This window comes from Scophthalmus maximus, chromosome 5 (assembly GCF_022379125.1).
Source record: "Scophthalmus maximus strain ysfricsl-2021 chromosome 5, ASM2237912v1, whole genome shotgun sequence".
In the NCBI taxonomy this organism is placed as follows: Eukaryota; Metazoa; Chordata; class Actinopteri; order Pleuronectiformes; family Scophthalmidae; genus Scophthalmus; species Scophthalmus maximus.
Genome location: NC_061519.1, coordinates 20436520 through 20452592, shown reverse-complemented (window position 1 = coordinate 20452592; position 16073 = coordinate 20436520). Strand labels below are relative to the sequence as shown.

The 16073-nt window shown below is 42.4% G+C and overlaps 1 long non-coding RNA gene across 1 annotated transcript; it reads right to left on the bottom strand.

The window, feature by feature from the left end:
- Positions 1 to 330: 330 nt before the first annotated feature.
- LOC118311389 lies at positions 331 to 9769 on the bottom strand. Its single transcript, XR_004793977.2, has 2 exons — positions 9582 to 9769; positions 331 to 546 (listed from the first exon to the last, which is right to left on the bottom strand). It is a non-coding gene; the product is annotated as an uncharacterized LOC118311389 (long non-coding RNA).
- Positions 9770 to 16073: the final 6304 nt, after the last annotated feature.

The following is a 16073-nucleotide window of genomic DNA, read 5'->3' as shown; positions in this document are numbered from 1 at the left end:
GAATTCGATTTAGGGGAAAAAAAACACCGCACATTTGCGTCAGCAAGGTGCTCTGAGGACAAGTCAGGGAAGGAAGGAATGACGAGCGAGGAAGAGGAGCGAGAGACACCGACACAGCCTGGGAGAGGTGACTGAGAGGCAGGCGGAGAGAAAGAAAGCTGAGAGTCAAAGACCTGAGGCGGAAACCAGCAAAGAAGAGAAAGAAAAAAAAAATGGAGGAAAACAAAGATGAAAGGCTAATTCTAGGCAGAAGTAGAGTGTTGGAAGAGTGTGAGAGGATTTGTTCTCCTTGCTCTTGTTTACAGGAAGTTCTTAAGTTCCACAGATGTCTGCATTCACAGAAGACTTTTTATTGCATTTTTCCGAGTCCCATAAACTCCCTATACCTTCATTTATGTGTGGGAAAGTATGATTGCTTCTGCTGCTTGGCTGAAGGTTGGTCTCATCTTGGTCCAAGGTGAATCTAAATGTCAAGTCCCCTTCACCTCAGTCGAAGTCCTGTGTAGTTCGAGTCCCAGTCGTCAAGGTTGATGTTGGATGTGAAATCTATGAAAGCAAATCGCATGATTAGGGGCGTCTCTACCAGCCCAAACTGTTACTGATGGTATGAACGTGAACGGTATAAGAAAAAAGATGCTGTATCTCCAAATTCCAAATTCTAATACAGTCGGTTCAAATCCAAGTGACTATAGAGCTCAAGTCCAAGTTGAGTCACGAGCACTGAAACTGGACTCTAGTACAACACACTGCATCAAGGAGTCAAAGGTTCAATATTGGGGGCTAAAAGATCTCAAACGTCAGGACTTGCTGCTCTTCTTCTTCTCCTCTCTTTAACATATTTTAATTCTTTCAACTTATGATACACATTTCTTAGCTGTATCTGTAATTTTACAGACAACAAAATTGAAAACACACGCACACGCGCACACACACACACACACTATATGAAACCACTGTTAAGTATTTCTGGACCACTCTGTGTGATGTATAGAGCTTTATAGTTTAAATGATCCGTTTCCAAGCACCCAAAGCATTAATTTGGTCCTCCAGTCCCGGCATGATCCGAGACTTCAACTCCACAGAGGGCTGTTAAAAAAGAGCTGCTAAGCCATACATTACCCCGCCGCCATGTCGAGAGGTAAATAAAGTTAAGGACTCCTTAAGGGCTGTTTTGTCTCCACCTTCGCTGGGACGTGGGCCTGAAGGAGATTTAGTGGGCAAGGAATATCTTCGACAGAGGTGATTCGGCCGCCAGTGGCCAAAGCTCAACCAAAACATTTCTGTTGATTTATTTCACAGGCGAATGTAAACCGTCCAATGGGTTGTGTTAGGATAAGTTTTTCCATTTAGTTTTACATACATGTTGACATTTGAAACTTTATCTGTGAAAAAGGTGTAGACCCAGCAGCAAATCTTCCAACTACAGGGCCAGCAGAGCTCATAAACATTTATCTGAATCCTTATGTTCCAGTTGGAGAGTAAACATCATGAAACACTAGTCTCTCAATGTTTCATTTTAATAACGTATAATAATCCCTGGAAATAAAGTAAAAGATCAAAGAAAGTTTGAGAGTATTTCTTTACTACTGTAAAGCCTCTTGCTGGTTGTTTTACCAGTGTTTGTGTCAGATGGGACAAAAAAAAACCTTTCATTGCATGATTAATGAAACAGGATGAATTAATCTTCTCTACTATGGGCTGTCTGCAGTTTTATGTCTGAAGTCCCAAGAACGTGTACAGCTTTGATTCCCAAACAGTGCGACTTCCACAGTTGCCCGAGGATACATGGAAAGATTTTTGAATAGCTACGCTAATTTGATAACATGGACACCACATGCTGCAATTAAGAGTGTGGAAATTAGTCAGCAGGATAGTAAAGAAGCCAAAACAGTTAACTAAGGCTGCCTCCACACTAGCCTCACTAATATTTTTCAAGAGCCTAAACACTGAAAAGTGTTGAAATGCCACTGGATCATTTTAGTTTGAAGACTCTTGGGCCTGCATTATAGTGTCGATGGGCAGGAGTGAAGACGTTTGGGAATAATGACGCAGTTGCCTGCATTTGCTTCCTGATTGGATCTTATCAGTCACGACTCAGTGGCGAAGGCATGTGTTGCTCGCGCTTCCTGTCCAAGAAAAGAAATCCCTTGTCTTACTTGTTACCACTGACGTTTCTTGATGGTAGTATTTTTTTGTAACTAAGCAACCGACTACAGAAGATACAATCGGCGTCCTGTTCACACGCATGAATACATGAGTACATGAATGGTCACGTGATATGCACTTTCAGGTGTGTTGGCGTGCACGGAGATTACTTCTGACATGGCGCTAAAACGCTCAACATCTGAAGATCATTTCAGTTTATTCTCAAATATGCAGTAAAAAGTGATTGAGAAACAGTTCACGAGTTAGCTCAAAATAACCAATAATCAGAAAATCTGTATTGAAAGTTAGTAGAGTTGTCTTTCATCATCTGTGGCATCCAAGTCTCACTTGGTTGTTTGACAGACTTTGTCTCTGGAGGTCAGGCGACGCTCTTGTTTTCACTTTCACTTAATTCATTTCATTCGTGGCAGCAAAACACATCACACCAGCCTTCAGAAAACACTGGACCAAAAAAACAAACTCTGACAAGCGAATATTATCTCCGTTCGAAAAGAATACCCGATGCTGTGAACACGTAGTTGTCTAATCCTCAAATATAAGAGGACCTCCACTTTTTCAAACCAAATTTTATTCGTGCTAGTGGGGTCGATGGAGGACAGTAATGGATAAATGGCTCAAATGGGTCAAAAGAACATGTTTGGTGGGGTTGATGAAGAGTTCCTCTGACAGGGCTGTGGAGGTACATCCTGATATACAAGTGAAGTCTGTAAAATCAGATGTGTTCTGACGTTCTGTCTTCTTCTGATTCGTGTCTAGAACATTGCATGCTGACCAGGTCCTCATATTTGGCTATGGAAAAGGAAGCTACAGGCTATCCACTTTTATATCCCTCCATCTCTAAAGCTCTTGTATTTAGTCCAGTTTAAGTTCTCACTGTCTGTTCTTACGTCATGTCTTTTCTGTCTGACCAACGTGTATTCCTTCTTCCTGCGTCTGCCTCTCTTTCCCCCGTTCCCCCCCCCTCGCACACTTGGCACAAAGCCAACTGTAACGGCACGTCAGGAAACCCTCTCCTCATCCTCTATTAAAGGTTCTCGATGATGCAGTGCCTCCTTTGTCCACACACTGACGTGGACACTGTGGCGCCACCACTTGTGGCTCTGGAGCGAGGCCACGCTAGGATGTTGACAAGGGATCGAGTTACAGAGTCCCGACTCGAACCTTTGAACATTATGAGCAACGTGGAAAAAACTGATCCGAGCATCCAGTAGCTACAGTTTTTATAGTGCAGGTGACTGAATGCCACAGGTCACACTAGGATAAAACCAAGCATGTGCAAGCCCCAGACAGACCCTGGCCAATCATGTGTGCCCTTGGACAGGTCCCAAAAAAAAAAAAAAAAAGTGTCTAGCCAAAGCACAGCACAGCTGAGGCTGTTAAAATCACGGGGTGATCACGAGAGAAGGGCGCTGGCTTGTAGCACTCCAGAGAGGCAAAATGTTAGCTGGGGAGGAGCAGACATTGTTTGGCCGTGAGCGAGGGCTCCCCTACATGAGGCCAATCTACGTGTTGAGTGTCAGGTTAATGCATTCCCAGATTGAGGGGGTAGCTGCTGATTTTTTGGAATGGATCGCAGTACTCTGTTTCAAGCACACCTCTCTACCCGGTGAACGGGCGGCGAGTGAAAACTATTGTCTGCAAACTCTCGAACTGGCATTCTAAAGAACATCCCAGCACTTGTGTATTGGGATTCTAGTTATTGTCTTCTGCCGAGATAGACCAGCAGACCAGCTCCAGGTGCTCCTGAAAACACCAAACTCTGAAGGCACGCAGTGGAGTGAAAAAAACGCTTGGGGTGTCCAGACTGTGGAGATAGCGGCCGCTATGCACTTCAGATTCTTGTAGAAATGCTTGTGATTTTCGTGAGCAGGCCTCCCTTCGAGCTCTGAAGGCTGAGTCGCCGTGAGCGCTCAGCAGAGTTGTGTTTAAGACCCTAATTTAGGCTCTGTAGTCTATTTTTGGGGCTTTATTTTATGTCTTTCGTAAAAACAAACAAAAAACATTGTCGTGTGCCGTGATGGGCAGCATTTGCCTGTTCAGTCGTAGTTATTGCATGAAGAATGGAGGACGGAAAATTGAGCGAGAACAGAAATGGAGCAATGTGGAGGGTATTAGTCATGTTCATACTTCCTGCTGTTATTGAGTAGATCGGGCGGTCTGGACCTCGACCAGGCCAATTGTTGCTCATTTAGCTGTCAAACGGCTATAGCCCAAGAGGTAGCCACAGGCGAGGAGTGACTACGTTTTATCCCGGTCGAAATGTAAGACTTCATTTTTGATGCTGTCACGTGAGCGTGTTTCTTTGGAGACATGTGATCTGTCCTCTGTGGTTATAATCAGGGGTAATTTGGATTTATTTTTTCCCCCCCCTCCAAGTTGAAATTGCTGTGTGTCACTTTAGGTGTGTCCTTAAATAAATCCTGCAGATGGAACTACGAGCTGCACCGCAGTTCCTATGTGCAGGTTGCTCACTCATGCCGCCATTAACGCAGTGCAGTGGCACTGCATTAGTGCACATCACTGTCCAAAAACACCACTCTGGGTTGGCAGTCAACAGACGGAGAGCGCAACGGAGATGGAAACAGACAGACAAAGAGCAGCGAGCCATTGAGTTATCGTGACAGACTGTCAAAGCTGAGCCCAGAAACAGACTGTACTGTAGCTCCAGGCTATTATTGTCAGCCAGCTGTGAAAGTTTGACAGACAATGGAAGTACTGCTCCGCTGGAACTTAAAGAATCCGACGACGACGACAAGACGCCTTCGAGGGGTTATCTCTGACGTGGAGCAATTAAACCTGAATCAAGAGACTTTTTGGGGGGGGGGGGGCACTAAAGGGCAGCAGAAACAAACCGCGAACGCAACGCTGATGCTATCACCCTTTTCGTTGACATGTCAAAACTTGTCAATAAACAGCTGCTTGCATATCTAGCACTCCCAGAGAAACATGTACATTTATTTAGAGTCACGTTCCTGGACACGTGACAAACGTGAAGTCCATTATTCACTCTCCTCGCCCTGATTTGAAGGAAATATCTGGCTGCTTTTAGCAGCTAAGTGCTCCACTATCTTTGCTTGTCGCTAACTTTGTTTGTTCACTGTTTGATTCCAGGTACCAAAGGCCCGCAGTTGATTTTTCGATCGTTTCTTTTTTGCCAACAACGCCTGCCTGCTACTTCCAGGTCTAATGCAGATGAGACTAGTGAGCCGAAACCAAAACAATGAACTGACGGACACAAAAGAGGAAGCTGCAGAGTCTGGTGATAAATGTTTGTGGACTTGTCCCTTAGATCGACTCCTTTCACCTACATTATCATTCGAACTGTTGATTGAAGCAGCTTAAAGCCGTGCTAGTTGTTCTTTGTTATTTGCATTTTTGATGCTGTAGTTTGGTCTTTCTATTGTCATTGTGTGAAGGGAAAGCCAAAGATGGGCATGACCAGTGGTTGAGGTCCCCAACTGTATCAAAGCAAAGAATGTCACTGGGACATTGCACATGAATAAATAATGATGACTTGGGACAGTGATAATAATAGTGCTATGATAAAGATTAATATTATAATTTATAAGGGTTGGACCACCTGGTTGTCATTATTCACAAATTTACCAAGGCCAGAAATTAGTTTTAATGGTTCGTCCAAGATGATGATTAGTGTGAGCATGTGTGCGTGTGTGCTGAGCCCTCAGCCGACTCAAGCAGATCACCACCCACCTCGCTCTCTGCATGGATGAAAGCAAACGGATCTGCGTTAGTGATTCTAAAAATTCTGGCCTGCATCAGCAGGAACCTTTAACCGAGGATATCAGTGGCGAGGCGAAAGGAGGCCTGCTGTTTACTCTGAATTGCTCATTCATATTTACTGTTCCATCAAACACCGTGTTGAGATAAATATTTGCAAGGACGGGCCACATGCCCCTCTTGACTCCTGTTTCCGTGGTTCCCGCTTCACTTAGAACCAAGTTCAATTAAGCAACGAGGACAGTCTGTTCTTTTAAAGGAATGAGAACCGTTGGCTTAGTCATTTGAGTGTCATTCTGAATAATGAGTGCCTTTTAGACTAATCAGTGTTGTTGCTGCTGAACCTCATGAATTCTTCTACGGTAAGTCTCACTTTTTATTTTTTTTCCTTCCTTTGTTCACCAGCTCATTCAAGTGCTTTGCGACAGGGATCACCACATGTAGTTTTAATCTGCACTGTATGCTTTCAAATGTAGCTACAGGTTACAAACAGTTTTGGCATTTTGAACAAGATTGATAAAGGCAAACTTTTACTTGTAATAAAATGTCCAATTAAAACAATGAAAAATATGACTCTTTGGTTGATGTCACGACTAGTTAACAAATGCAACCTGTGATGAGATATTGCTTCGTCTTTAAGGAGCTACAAGCCAAAAACATTTGGGTAAAAGATATATAGCCATTGAAAGAAGTTGGCCATTTCGAAATAAAAACACTTTGCACATTATGGGTTGATCACCTGCAACTCTGAAAAAATGCCTCAAAAGAGTTGAAAATGTCAATTAAGAGGGACAAAGCTTTTTCCACTGTTTCCTGTTCTTTGTTCAACCTAACCTATTAAAGAATGTTTAAGATTACCTGGCCTGATTTGACCTGAGGAAAAATCGAAGAGAAATTCTGATTCTCAGGTCACATTCAATCCCGCACACATCCGTCGGCACACCCGCCTTCTTGCCCACTATCACTGATGGCCTATAGGTTCTGTTTGTCCAGGTGCATCAATAAAAGGAAAGTCATGCGTGCTTCTGTGGCTCCGCATATGTTAGCATTTAAAAGTGTGTGTATAAGGTTGTGTGTATGTGTGTGTCCCATAATTACATAGCGATGACGGAGAAAATGTGCTCTGCCACGCGGATACACACCTGCAGTCTTTGCTCTTTCTGTCCTCTCCTGCAACCTTCACTCATCTCACCCTTCTAGTTATTTCCTGTATTTCCACTTGCACTTCTCTCACTGTCGTCACTCGTCTCTCCCCCCCCCATGTCTCCATCTTCTTCCCAGACAGGACCGCTGAATGGTTGGTTTAGCTGGAGGGATTCCTGGCAGAGTGATTTTGATGTGATATAATGTAAATCACATTGCCAGGGATTTCCAACCAGCTACAGCTGAAACCCACGCTATAGTCTCCTTCACCTGGTGGCTGCTTCACAACACCCACGCTCGCTGAAGTCACCGCTAAATCCTTCCTTTTAAATGTTTAATGACCAATCAATTAATCTCCATAGGTTTTAAAGAAAGAGTTCGATATTGTAGGAAACGTTATAATTTGCTTCACTGCAGAGTCAGATGAGCAGACTAACAGCCTACTACAGCGCTCTCTCTCGTCCGCATGGTAAATATGAAGCTCCTGCCAGCATCTGCTTCGTTTTGCTTAGCTTTGCCTACAGAGTGAATGAGAGGATGTTCACCTGCTATGTCAAACAGTGCGTCTGTTCTTGTCCGCAGTATTAAAAAGGTGCAGACAGGGGAAGAAAAACCAGCGCTGTAGACGCCTTCAGTTTCGTGTTCGCCCAGACTTTTTGTGTTGGGTTGTGCGAAGGTGCAGGACTTAGCTCGCTCCGTGAACAGTTCAGTGAAAGCCTGTGTTCACAGTGGCTAAGTTCCGCTCCTCACAAGCCTTTTCAGCTTTTAACTACCGCTGGTATGACAGCTGTAAGAAGTCATCATGGAAAGAATGATGTGTCGCCACAACCCCACTATACATCAGTGTAAGGAGCTTCATCTCAAGGAGTATATGAATACTGATGGGTTTTGGATTTCCATCTTTCCTCCTCCTTTTCCCAATAATGAGTTTTGCTTCACACCGAGAGTGACATATTGCTTGCATTACTGACAACTGACACACTACACACAGCACATTTTCTATCAATGTCCTAGTAAGAAGCACCACACACGTCCGTTATGTTAAACCCCACAATAGTTTCAAAGATCGTCAGTAATGCACTCACTTGTCCGTTTCTTTATATTATATTTTCTTCACAACAGATGGGGGAACAGCAGCTCTATTTGCTGCATTCTCAGAGAAGACGGAGACAAGGATCCAGGGTATTAAAAAAAAGAGAGAGATTGGCGAGAGAGGAGGGGAGGGAGGGCTAACTCATACAGGAAGGAAGTACAGGAAATGTCCCAGTGGGAAAACAAGTAGCGTTGTGATTGTGAACCCTGAGCTCATTTACTGTCTGGGTGGTCATGAAGGGAAAGCACTCATTGTGCGTGCGTGCGTGCATTACAGGCAAACATGCAGCCATTCATGTGTTTAGGGGAAAAAAGACTTGTAAATGGTGCATGACCATAGTTTCCTGCTGACATTGTCCGTTGTTTTTAAAAATTTAAGGATTTTTAAAAGCTGTCAGAATGTATTGTTTTGGTAGAGACTTTTTTTCTACCTCTAGCCAAATAAGGAACACTGTACTGGCCAACTTAAACATGTCTTCAATACAAACCTACAAAGTGGATAACAATGATAGCTCTGTATTCAGAGCAATTAATATTGAGATTCTTGTTTTAGTCTTTAATGTGTCCATGGCACCGGCCCTCAGAAAAGATTTCAACCGGTCACTTAGATGATCACATGGCAAATACACACCATCTCGCTCACGATCTCAAAACAACTGTTAAAATAATCTACAGGTATGTTAGAATATAGTATCAAGAATATTGTATTTGTGTTTTCCTGGCTTTTAAAATATGTTTCTATTTAGTTATAAATGATTTCATGTATTCCATTTTTACTTCCCTGTTGAATAAGTGCAATTTGTTTTTGTTCCTTTCTTAGCGTTTTAGTCTTTGGAAACACTTAACACTTCACGTTAAAAAGCTGGACACAAAAACAAAACCCCTGTCAACATGGCTTGATACCACTTCAGACATAGGAGTGGAAAAGCAGAGGAGTTGCCTCAGAGTGTTTAATGTGTATTTTTCTAAGTTCAGGTCCTGGGGAGACGCCAAATTTCTCTTTTGTGTCTTGAGCTGTGGGTCTGATTGATTTGGTCTTCCTGTGGCAGTGTACCTGTCGTGTGCTTCCCCCTGTGGTGACAGCAGGGTGGTGCAGGTGCCTGGGCTCAACCTCCTGTGCCTACTGAGCTGATTACAGTTAGATGATAAACAAGCACTGGCTCAGTTCAGCAGGAACCGGAGTTAGGCCCTTTAGAAACAGCGGGAGACGGGGGATCGACTGGAATACGCTCAACGGTATTTGATCTGTGTAATCTGTATTTGCCATGTACACTGTACGGCACATTCAGCAAAATGGCTGGTATTGTATTTTCTCATACAGTATTTTTTACTGCTCCAAAAGGCTATTGGACAGTCGTCCCCCCCCCCCCCCACAAGGTCTCTTCAAGCCACTGCCAGAGAGTAATCATCCATAATCAGAGCTGAGGAAGCGCGGAGCTTACATAAATGTGCCCACACATCCTCTCTGAATTGAAACCTCTCACTGCAAAGCTCATGATGGAGGAAATCTGCTTCTGTTGGTTGGGCATCATTGAAAGATCACAGGAGCAGAGTTTTTCCAGTTGTATTCTCCACATCGCACTGCACGACCGCACCGCCAGAGACAGCAACTCCTCCAGTAAATACTGCACTGTAGGTCAATGATTAGACAAAGATTTAAGTCAACAATATGCATATAGAGGAAATGAATGTGAAATGTGAAAATGTGAAATTAATTAAATTATGTGCATGAATCAGCAACTTTGAGTTTCGTGATTCTAACTGGGGGAAAAAATGGATTTGGGGGGTGTGGGTAGATGATAAAAGCGACATTAAATAAATGTGATGTTGGAAAGCTGTGATTATGTCTAAGCTTTTCATCCGCTCGCCCTCGTTCTCTGTATAGATTCGGCAAACTATGAGTCATGAACCTGTTGTTGTTTGTCATGCGGCCTGTTGAATCAGCACACAGAAGCTCCCTGTTAATGTGCGCAAGTACACACAAACCCACGCAAACTCCACTCTTACATAAACCTCAGTTTTTTCAGAGGTACCCCATACCCAATCCCAGATGCCGCAAGAGTAACCCACCAAGACCATCCATGCTAGCTACACACAGTATAGGCTGCGTTCTCACCCTGAACCTTTAAAAACACTGCGATAAAGCATCACTTTTTGCAAGATAGACAGTAAAGGAAGTAAAAAAACGCAGCTGTAATATCACACTGAAGGAGGAGCGAGTTCGCGTGACAACAGACCATCTTTTCCTATCTGAGAGAAACCACAGCATGCGCGCACGTGTTGTGTGCAATCGCTGTTCAATATGAAAATAAATCATGTAAAAGTGTGTCAGACTTGTTTGTGAAAGCCTCAAACCCAAACCCATGATGTCTAAAATTTAGATAATTAGAATAGACTCACACACCTTTCCACACATGACACTTCGCGGGTGTATCTTAGCAACCGTTTGACAAATATACATCAGGACTAAAGCTGTGAGGACTCAGGTCTTTCTGAAACAGACTTTGGGTTTGGATTGAACTATTTAATCACATTATAAAATTGTTCACATATGAAATATGGGTCCCAACTGAGTATTTGAAGAGACTGAAGAAGTTTTGAATTAGCCAATTTGGAATGAATCATTTTTTTTTAAAGGTAAAACATTTGTGGCATTTCGAAATCCTTTTATGGGTGTTCCCTTAGTCAGCCAGAGATGAGATAAAAAAAATACACTCCGAGGCAATTTAAGGCTCTTTAATTGGTTCCAGTGTGCAAGTTACGCTTCACAAAACTCTGAGACAGATTCAGACTGTGCTCTCTGACTGAGTTCTGTTTGTGTGGAGTGTTTTTTTCTTCCTAGCTCTGATAGCTTGGTGCAATGGCTTTGGCTTTTTGCATGTAATGCTGATATTTTAGAATAAAAGCAAATTTTCATGGTCAAGCTTGTGGTTCTTACTGAAGTGGAAACAAATTATATGATAACACATAATTGCTACGGGCTCTGACTTCACCTGTAAGCAAACAAACACGAAGTCAGCAAAGCAGAAATAGAGGAGTCAGGGTAATGAGGGTTTTTTTCCCAGCCGAGGGAAACTCAAACTAGTTTGGTGGTGTTGGAGTGCGTTTTGAATCCATAGTTAAAAATCAGCAGGAGGTAACTGAAAAAGCCATGACGAAAACAAAAATCAATATATTACTGTCTTTAACAAGAGGTCTGGATTATAAAAACTCAATAGGACCTTCTTTCCAAAAAAAAAAGTGTGTCTACCCTGGGAGGAATGTACTGCAAAACCATAACAGCCAAAATACATGACGTTTCATAATTTACCAGTATCTTAATCAACCATGTGTCATCAGAGTGCATGCGACAAAAGGAAATTGAGCTCTGTCACGACAAGAAAGTCCTTCACATTAAATATCAATGCACAGCAGCATAAGAGCACATGTTATGAGGCAGTAATATTACTCGTGTTGCCAAGCCCACGGACGCAGATTGAAAAGACTCATGATATCGATTCACGAAATGCATGTTAGCATACAGCAATGGCAAACACTTCAGATCAGAGACGTGAAGCAGCGTGTTCATCGGAGATCAAGTCCTTAAGAACGAGGAATACCGTCATTCAAAGCGCTCGTCCAACAGCAGTACAGGGAAACTCTTGACTTACACAAACGTGCATTTGAAGCCGCAAATGTGAGTTTGGTGGTTGTGGCCCACAGCTGATATGACCCGCGACCAGTTGGAGGGAGTTCCCCACAAATATTCCTATACAAAGTCATCCGAATGCTACATTGTTGGACTGTTGGCAGGACAGCGACATAGAAGACTTGATCGTGATTAATATAGCATATTAGACTGAAAATAAGACTGAAAATTAGGTTTGGTATTATACATTTATAGGTGTTTTATAATTATGGCATTGGCCAGACATAAGCAAAGTCCAAAACCTGTTCATCGTGTAGGAGGAATAAGCTGTGCCGAGGAAAAGTAACTTATATGATGAAAACGTGCTTTATGTCAGCTACTGCACCCCAATAAAAGCTCCTTTAGTATCACTGTGTGCTCCTTCACCTTCTACCTCCGTGAGCAGTCAACATTTTACCGTCTCAATCTGTTTTGCGAGGATGCACAGATTAACTCTCATGCTTGATCCAAGCGTCAACTGGAAATAAATCACACACCTCTTCTACCAACACTAACCCATGAACCTGCTCTTTATTTTTAATGTTATTAAATGTCTGCACCGGGATGTTATGTTGTCCTAACTCAACCACCACATTGTGAAGGAGTAATATCTTAAAACGGTAAAACCGTCTACACTACTGAACATGTAACGTAGAATGAGTCAGCGTGGTGAGAGGCTTTGTGAGATCCGCTGAAGATCATCCTTTCAATCAAGACACACTGAGGATTAGTAAATCCTACAACTATAGTACCCTGACATTATGGTCACATCGCTGCTGCTACAGCCACACAAACATCGGAGTGTCGCCATGATTGGCCCCATTACAGTGCTTATCAGTGTCGTCGTTGTGGGATTCACTGACAACTTTGATTTAGGTTTAGGTTTGGAGAGTGTCTGGCCTACGTTAGAGAGGAATATTTGTTCGTTTGCGGATGGTGCCATGTTTCTTTCATCATCGCACAATGTCAGCAGTGTGTGCTGGAGCACATTTCAGCTCTGGGTGAACCTGAAGTCAAAACACACCTCTCACAGCAGATTCACAAGTAGATAAGGGTGTGTGCATGTAATTGTGTCCACACTAAGGGCAGTTGCCAATGAACATTCACACATTTATCTTTTAGTGTGAATCTGTAAAAATGACCTCACATTTCAAAGGTTTATGGCATTATTGACTGGGATATCCTTCTAGGAAGCGAATGCACAGACACGTCCGTTAAGGATCCACGAAACTGCTGATCAGTGATGGATCAATTGTTCATTTCCTACTTGAGATGATCGTCAAAGTCAGAATTCAAACTCTGTGTCTGTTTATCTGTGTGCTGTGTTTGTGCAGTTTAATCATCTGATCTGAATCTGTGTGTGTGTGTGTGTGTGTGTGTGTGTGTGTTCAGCTGCAGTTATTGGTTGCCGTAGCGATGGCAGCTGCTTTGTTGCACCTCGTTCAAACAGGGATTAGGACGAGAGACACCTCTCCAACTCTGGCTTATCACTCGGACACTGTAATTCCTATCAACTGAAGCTTTATATTGTGTGAGAAGAGAATTTCTCTGTTTAGTTTGTAATGGGCTGGACCCAAATGCAGTCACAGCGAGCCAGCAAGCAGGTAGGTGAAGATGGATGAATTTAATATTACAAAATAGGCAGGCATGGTGGCAGGCAGACAAACTTAAAAAAACAAAAGCCAAGAGGCAAAAAAACAAACAAGCAGTAACACGATGGAGAACAGATCCGGGGACATTAACGTGAGCAGACGTGAACAGGGCGCATCAACAGACGCAGGGCAGAAGCAGGTAATCGAGGGGTTGGTATTGCAAAGGACGTGACCAACAACGAGACGCAGGCGTCAAAATAAAACAGCAAATGAGACAACGTGAGGGATAACAATAAGCATAACGCGACGATCTCATCTGAATGTTGTCCACACACACACACACACACACACACACACACACACACACACACACACACACACACACACACACACACACACACACACACACACACACACACACACACACACACACACACACACACACACACACACACACACACACACACACACACACAAATATATATATCGGGGGGCTCTCCGAGGGTTCTCCTGTCACCGTAGTTCAAATCCTGTAAGTCACTGTGCTTTAACAGTCACTTTGTGTGAAAGAAAACAAACTCAACTACGACCTGTCTAAAACAACATGAAATTGTGAATTGTGGAAAATTGAGAAATTTTTCTGAGAGTCATATTGTGTAAGCGTTTACAGAATAAGAAAATATCTGAATCATCTGGTGTTATCCAAAATACAAAGCTTTGAAAACTTGGAAGCTGAAAAACAAAATCTGGAGTCGGGAGCTGAAGTGCATTATCTGAAGAAGCTGAGTGTGGAAACATGTTGCTGATGCAGCTGAAAGGCAAATGGTATGTTGCCAAAGCGGAGGGTAGAAATTTAATTAATTCAAACTGTGAAAAAAACGGCAACTTTGTTTTAATATCAGACAGATGAACTGATTAAACAGCTTAAAGGTTTGAATTTCTCAACGGTGAAAATGCAGTGCCAAACAAATCTTACCGGATTCGGTTACTGTATCATCCACTATCTGCTTCTCTCTCATCAAAATTGTCCTTATTTGGGTTTATCTGATTTGGCAGTACCCACAATCATCCTAAACAGATTCCCACAGATAAAATCTGCACGCAATTAAGCAGAACCTAATAAGAGTGCATTTGAGATATATTTTTACACAAGTTGTGACCTGCAGTTAGTTTTTTTTATAAGATATCTACAACCACGTGGATACAGATGCATACGAACAGGGCTAGAGGGAGGGAAAGCTGATTTGAATTTAGGCAATAATTAGAGAGAACAGTCACGCAATGAACAAGTCTGTTTGGTGTCCGAAAGTCTGAAATGTGAGATTCAAACAAATGACTTCATCACCTCAGTCTCGGCAATCAATTCGACACTTCCCCTCAGACCAACGGAGAACTGGATGGTGTCCTTATCTGTCTGCATTTGCCCCGCGGAGGGATGAGACTGATTACTGCTCTGTGCGGCTGCTCTGTCACTAAATGTGTGTGTCTGTGTCGATTGCCGACGCTGAGGTATAGTGATGTAATTTGGTTTAATCTCATCTGCATTTTCTGGCCATGAAAGGCAAGATTTACTCGGCCTCCTTTCCTGTCTGTTTTTGTCTTCCCGTCTGTCTTTGTGTATTTCTGTCCGTTTCAGTTTGGTTCTGTGACTCACACGGTCCTTCTGTTTAAAAGTGTGGAACTAACACCGAAAGGCCATTTTGCGGAAGGGTCAGGATATCCAAAAGGCATCAAGTCAGACTTTTACATTTCTCAAAATTACTTTTAATGAATCAAGGTCATTCTCCCTATAGGCACTTTGTAGGGGGGAAAAAGTATTAGCAAAAAGCCAGATTCTATTTTCCTATTTTGTCTTCCCAATGTATCCTGCCCTTATCTTTAAGAATTAGTTAGTCTATGAGAAAATTGACTTAGATTACTCAGATATATTCTCAAAGTTATAGTAAAAATGCTTCCACACTTTCTGACAGCGTTTTTGGCTTCTGCTTGGACACGAAGCAATGTATGCAGCTGTCAAACTTATTCTCAATTAAATCTTAGGTAACATTGGAAAAGAAAAGAATTTTGACGACTTCTTTTTTTTTTTCTTCCTTATTCCGGCTGTACATATTTGAAAATTTTTGGAAAATGGGGTAATTTGAGGTTCTGTGGGTTGTGTTTTCATGTGCAACATGAGTTTATAATGACGAAAGCAACAAACTCCCCCATGAGGCAACACAAGGTGAGGAAAATGTATCTATAAATAATGTTCCATCACAGGTAAACTCACTGTGCGATGGTTCATTAAACAACAAAAAAAGTACAATAAAATAATAAAAAGTACAAAAACATCCAGCCCTTCGTAAAACACTTACAAGCCATTTAATGATCCCTCATGAGGAGGGGTTGGGGGATAAAGAATAATATGAACTAAAATACCAAAACTGTTCAACTAAACTCAAGATAGTTCCGTGTACTCAGAATTTTAAACAAAGACAGTTTCCAGCTCTTTATCGCTGTCTAACTTAATATAGTTTGTTCAGTAAATTATTAGAGAGCACCCTCTAGTGATTTACTCTTTTCAAATCTAATGACACCACATATCAACCATGGGCAGGTGAGCATCTGCCTTGTGCTGCAGGGATTTGGAAAATAATGAACCCATCAAAGAAGTCAAACTCTCATAGTTACCTGTC